The sequence below is a fragment of the Pteropus medius genome, unplaced genomic scaffold (genome assembly GCF_902729225.1).
Source record: "Pteropus medius unplaced genomic scaffold, Ma_sr-lr_union100, whole genome shotgun sequence".
Lineage (NCBI taxonomy): Eukaryota > Metazoa > Chordata > Mammalia > Chiroptera > Pteropodidae > Pteropus > Pteropus medius.
In genome coordinates this window covers 4,226,368-4,232,640 of record NW_024347867.1, presented here as the reverse complement: position 1 = coordinate 4,232,640, position 6,273 = coordinate 4,226,368, and the positions used below count along the sequence as shown (strand labels likewise).

The 6,273-nt window shown below is 35.6% G+C and overlaps 1 pseudogene; it reads right to left on the bottom strand.

Moving 5' to 3' along the window:
* Positions 1-978: 978 nt before the first annotated feature.
* Positions 979-1,094, bottom strand: LOC120615875 (uncharacterized; annotated as a pseudogene).
* Between the last annotated feature and the right edge of the window lie 5,179 nt (positions 1,095-6,273).

Below are 6,273 nucleotides of genomic sequence, written 5' to 3'. Positions count from 1 at the left end.
TAATAAAAATCTAAAGAATAACTACGTAAAATATTTTTTAGGAGTCTTAGGTTCACGGAAAAACTGGGAATTCTCATGTACTCTGCATCTAGTTTTCCTATTATTAATGTTTTACATTAGTGTATTACATTTGCCACAATTAATGAACCAGTACTGATACATTTTATTTCCTAAAGTCCATAGTTTATTCATATTTCTTTAGTTTTTACCTAATGTCTTTCTGTTGCAGGCTCCCATTAATGCCCTCTTATGTTCATTTTGGCAGTGAGTTTCTCGGACTTTCCTTCTTTTTGATGACTTTGATGGTTTTGATTAATATTGCTCAAATATTTTGTAGGACGGCCCTGTAATGGAATTTGTCTGATGTTTTTCTCATTAGACTGGTGTTAAGAGTTTTTGAGAGGAAGACCACAGACGTAGAGTGCTGTTTTCACTACATCACACCAGTGGTATACATAATCAACGTGACCTAATTGCTGTTGATGTTAACCTTGATCACCTGGCTGAAGTAATATTTTTCAGGTTTCTCCACTGTAAAATTATTGTTTTTCACCCCTTTTCCATACTGTACTCTTTGAAAAGAAGTCACCATGCTCAGCCCACATTTAAGGAGTGGAGTTAGGCTCCACCTCCTTGAGGATGAATATCTACATACATTACTTGGAATGCTTCTGCAAGGGAGATTTATCTCTTCTCCTCGCCCCCAACCCAACCCTTTATTCATTCCATCATTTATTTATATCATTGTGGATTTATAGGTGCACTTCCTGAAGACAGTTGTTTTGTTTCCTTTCTAGGCTTTTAAAATTTTTAATTAATTTATTTTGAATATGTTGGTAATAAAAATATTTAAGGCTATACACTCTGATTCCACTTCACATTACATATAATACACATATATATTATATATTTGTGTAGTTACATATTTATACATTATGTACTTGTACATATAATTTTTATTTTATTTAATATTATTTATACCCACAGCACCTGGTCTTCCTAGGTGGTCTCCCATCCAAGTACTAACCAGGCCCGACCCTGCTTAGCTTCCGAGATCAAACATCAGGCTTGTTCAGGGTGGCATGGCCATAGACTATGAACTATGGCTCCACTGGGGCATGAATCCAGAACTTTCTGCATGTAAAACAGACGTGCTAAACCACTACACTATGGAACCATGTCCTGTGTATATATATATATTATATATTTGTGTCACTCATTCTTTTTTTTAGTTGTATCTAATTCGTTTAATCTAAATACCAATTTTTAGTTTTAATTATATGTTTCATTTTTAAGTTATATTTTGGTTAACTTTAAACTTGTCTGGTCATTTTTTATTTTATTTTTATTTTTTATTTTTGCTTATTTATAGTTCCACTTAAGTAAATATTAAAGATTAAAATATTTCACCCAGCTATTTTATATGCTCTAACCAAATAATTCCAATATTTGTTGTACAGAAAGGGAAAATTAATCTGTTTAAGACGTTCCAAAGCTGAAAGATAAGTCCATATCTATGGTCTGATCCACTGAGTTGCCTTTGTAACATAACTGTCCAAGAGTAGTATTATCTCATTATCAAATTCTTGAAGGAAACTTATAACTGTGTTCTCTCTGCATTTATGTTCATTCTTTCTACTTTATTGTTGTTACTCAAGTCTTCTGACTTTTTGTTTGTTTCCTTAATCTATAAGGCGGTGCCGTGAGAATTCCTTAATAATTATGTCCTTTAATTTTTTATTTCTAATTTTCATTATGCATTTTGATGCTATTTGGTACTTGTTTCATTTTTTTGCTCACGATTGTACCTCTTATCAATATGAAATGGTTCTCTATATAATCATCAAGGTTTTTTGTTTGTTTGCTTGCCTTAAATTTAGTCCAGTATTAACATTGTTACCCTTGATTTCTGGAGAGGCAATGTGGTGTAGTGAACATGCCTTCCAGTCAGGCTTAAATCAAGATTTAAATCATGGCTCTATAATTGACTTGTTGGTTTTTATTAATCTCTGAACTTCAGTATTCTTATTTATAGGCTGACATTAATAATGCCTACCTTATATAATTATAAAAATGAACAATTGTGTGAAAACTGCCTGACATATGTAAACACCGAAACCATGGTAGTTATCTTTACTTCCTTGATACATCTGTGTATTTTTTCTTCTAATCTATAGTTTTAGACATGTCTTTTGTAAACAGCTTATCATTAGCTTTGCAGTTTGAGTCTTTTTAAGAGAAAAATCTAAACTTAATCTTTGTTCTTCCCCTCCTTCATGTCCCCATATTTGAGGTATAATTTAATGACTTATTTCATTATTTTGTTTTACACTATTAATTTATTGCTGCATATGTAAATGCTTTCAACGTGAGCCTGTTATTCGCAGCTAGGTCATGGTATTCTCTTACTGAACATTAACAATTCCTAAATCATCGACATCAGAGGAGGTCACCGTGATTTTGAAGAAGTGAAATAGACCAAAAGTCACTGTGCAAACCATAAAAATGACTAAGCAACCCCCTCTTGTGGCTAACATGAGCAACTGCTTCTACTTTACTTCGTTCCGTTTCTCCTACCTCCTAGCTAAAAACTGATACCCAATTGCAGAATTACTCCCATTCTGACAGCATCCAATGCAGAAGAAACCCCCACTCACATGAGCCCTCCTCAAAATTAGCTATGTGTGCTCAAATTCTTTAACAAACCCCTCCTTACACCTTCTTACTAAGAAGCACCTCCATGGTCTGTTGCTCCAGTAAGCAAGCCTCAATAAAAATAATTTTGACTAGTTGTGTCCTGGTGGTCTTTGACTGATGACATCAAATGATGGGCATCAATATATGCCTGCTGCAGAATTTTGTATCGTGACCTCCCCAGTCTTAAGGTTTTGAACTACCTTTTTGTGATTTGATCATTTTAAGCCCTTCACAGCTCTCCCAGGACATCTCCTTAGACTTTCTTACCCTCACCTACAAAGGATGCCATAGCTGGGTAATGAATTTGTGGGTTGCAATTCCTATCACTTAAAGGTTTATGTATTTAACTCCTGTGTTCCTTTGTCTTTTGGAATTCAGTGCTGCAGAAAAGACTGAGGATAATTTTTATTTCCTTTAAGATGACTTGTTGGGGAGTTTTTTAGTCCCGAGACTTGTTTTAATCTCAAAACTTTAAAAGTTTTAACGAAAAAAGTGGCTGTAATCCTTTTGTGATATTTTACATAAAATATGGTATACACTCTTCATGTGCACCTTGGGGTCTTCCTGTTCATCATTTTCACCTATCTGCATTCTAGAGGTGGTTTCCAAAGACAGCTTCTAGATCATCAGTTCCACTTTTTGTGATTAACTGTTTTTACAGCCTTCAATGAATATTTGAATTTTGCTACTATGATTTAGGTTCCCATGTAGTCTTTTCTAACCTATCCTGATTCTTTTCTTAACTCAGCAACCGTCTCAGATTTTACAGACACCACGTAGCAGTTATTTAAAGAAAACTTGTTTCCTGTAATATGCCTGAAAGGTTTTTGTCTCCACATGCTGTGAACATCACTCTTCATGAACTGCAGATGTTTCCATAGATTTGTTACCATGTTTTTAAAATCATCTCTAAATAAAAAATATATATATATATATATATTTGAGCCTAGTGTTGGAAAGTAAGAATGCTTCGATTACCTTTAGCCACCTCACAGTCCACTTAGGTGCTACCAGAATCCCTGGCAGCCAGGTGACTGCTGGTTCCCATTCTGAAATGCAAGCACACTTGAATCTTTCAGGCTCAAGAGGCTCACCCCAGTTCAGGAAAAGACTCCAAACTAGGGCAGTGATTCACCAAACAGAAGGACAGACAGAAGCAGTTCTAAAGTTTGCTTATGACAAGTTTTCTTTTTCCTTCATTATAAAAATAGCCCCTTCGCACACATTATAATGGAAATAAAAACTTGTAATTTTCAGATAATAAAGACATAGAGAAATTAAAATCATCCATAATGCTACCACCAGCATCAATGCTTTCATTCATTTAACAATTTGATGTGCTAGGGACTATACCAGTTGCTGAAAAATAATAGTTTAAAAAAAAGAATAAACAGGAAAGGTCTCTTTCCTCTTGGGACTTGCATTTCAGTGGAAGGAGAGAACAATAATTAATCATACAATAAATGTAAAATTGCAGCCTTGAAAGCATTCTAAGGAGAGAGACAAGGTTCTATGAAAGCACACAGTAACTCATTTTCCTTTACACTAGTCAGAAACCAGGGGTTCCCTGGGAAAGTGGCATTAAGCTGGGACACAAGAATCAAAACTGTTACACACAATATCTTAATTTATCTTTATCATGTATAGTTATACACCTCATCTCATCCCTCGTGTTTCATAGGCTTTTTTTTTTTAATCTTGTGTGGCTTTGGCATCTTCAAAGAACCAAACTGTGAATTACCCCATGAGTTCTATCTTTTCTAAGATTCTAAGACCTCTGATGCCTACGGGCTTTAAAGGGCTTCAGCGAAGGTTATGGTTAGGCTCATCTTGCCTCCTGCATCCATCCTTCATGTCAGCTACTGAGTCTGCAGCCTTGTGCCAGCTTCGGTCCCACTGTTAAAGATTCTCATTGCTGTGGCTCTTATTGGGGGTGAATAAGTTCTAAACAATGGTTTAAACAGAGGGTTGGTAAGATTTTCGGTGTTGCTAGTTTGGAAGCCAAAAGCTGCCCTGCAGGTTGATTTTGCCAATGCAAAACCTGCCTCCCCCTTCCCCCTAATTTCTGAATTAGCAGGAAAGAGGCTGTGATTACACATTGAGTTACTTGGACTAAAGAGAATGTTTTATGTAAGTAAAATCTTACTTCAGCATTAATGGCTCCACCTGCTCACCTAGTACCTTCCACACTGTCTGTAGGGGATTCCTCCTGGATGCCTTCATGCTGTTAATTCTTGTTTGTAGTTTATGGTACTGAGAACTCCCCTGACTGGACTGTCACCCCTTTCAAGACCAGGGCTCAGGAGCTCTTCCTTGTGCCTGGAACACGGCAGATTCATATTTAGGAAGGAAGGAATGTATCCTATTCACATATTAATATGGACATTTTAGAGGAAAACTAGAATATGATGACCCAGTATTTTTTATGAGACCTTCTCATTTGGAAGCTTTTTTTTTTTTTTAGCTGTATAATCTCGACTGATTCTTATACATCATGGCATGTAATTTTGTATTTTTACATCATTAAAAAAAGCTATTAATATTTTAATTGAAAAATCTTGACATAAAAAGATCTTGACTAACCATTACAATTACCTAACAAAAATTTTACTGTAGAGAAAAGAAATACATCAAAATGTTAGAGCAGTAATATTTAGGCAATAGAACTATGGGTGAATTTTATTCTTCCCTGTACTTTTCTGTATTTTTCAAATTTTCTAAAGTAAGTTATTACATTGTAACAATGATTGATATTATTGATCTGCATATTCATGGGAAAGATTATTTCTAGAAATAGTTTTCTAAAACACCTCTCACAATATAGGGGGCAGAAATATTATCAGAAAAAATGAACGTGTGAAAAAACACTAACCAGTCAAAACACGGATCTGTAATGTGTACAGGCCAAGCTACCCTCAAGTAATTGATCAGTAGAGCCTCACAAAGAGTCGAGAACAGAGGACAAAGCCACTAGTATGAAGAAATGGTGAAACCATAAATAGGAAGATGAGAAGTACTTATAACAAAATGAGACAAAAATGGACGTTCTATTATAGATGGAAGTTTCAAGGGGAGGAAATCAGACCAAAATCAAGCTTGGGCATGCTTCTTGTACCCCGTCTCTTAACCCCACTGCCAACACTCTTCTCTCACAGTGGGTCCTCTTAGTATCACCACCCCCTTTAACAACAATCAATTGTAAACATAAGGTGAATAAAAAGTCTGCACTTTATCACAATTTGAGCAGGAAGAAATAAACTCGTTCATTTCTACTGCTACTACTGTTCGTTTTACAATAAATTCTTATTTAAAATTCTTAATTCTATCATGGCCTTATATAATAGAGTGGATGTTTCTTGTTTTTGCCACCCCCCGCCCACCAAACCATCTTCCCTTCCTAATAGTACAATTTCCAACCCTCTCCCTACAATTCTCAGCTATGTGCTTTGAGTGATATTCACTTCACATCCAGCCCCAAGGATGCCCCAAGGAAAGAAATTACACTCAATTATAGTTGGTGACAGATGTTTCTAGGGTTCCTGGAAAAAGACATGCTCTTTCGGCCTTCCCCCAGAC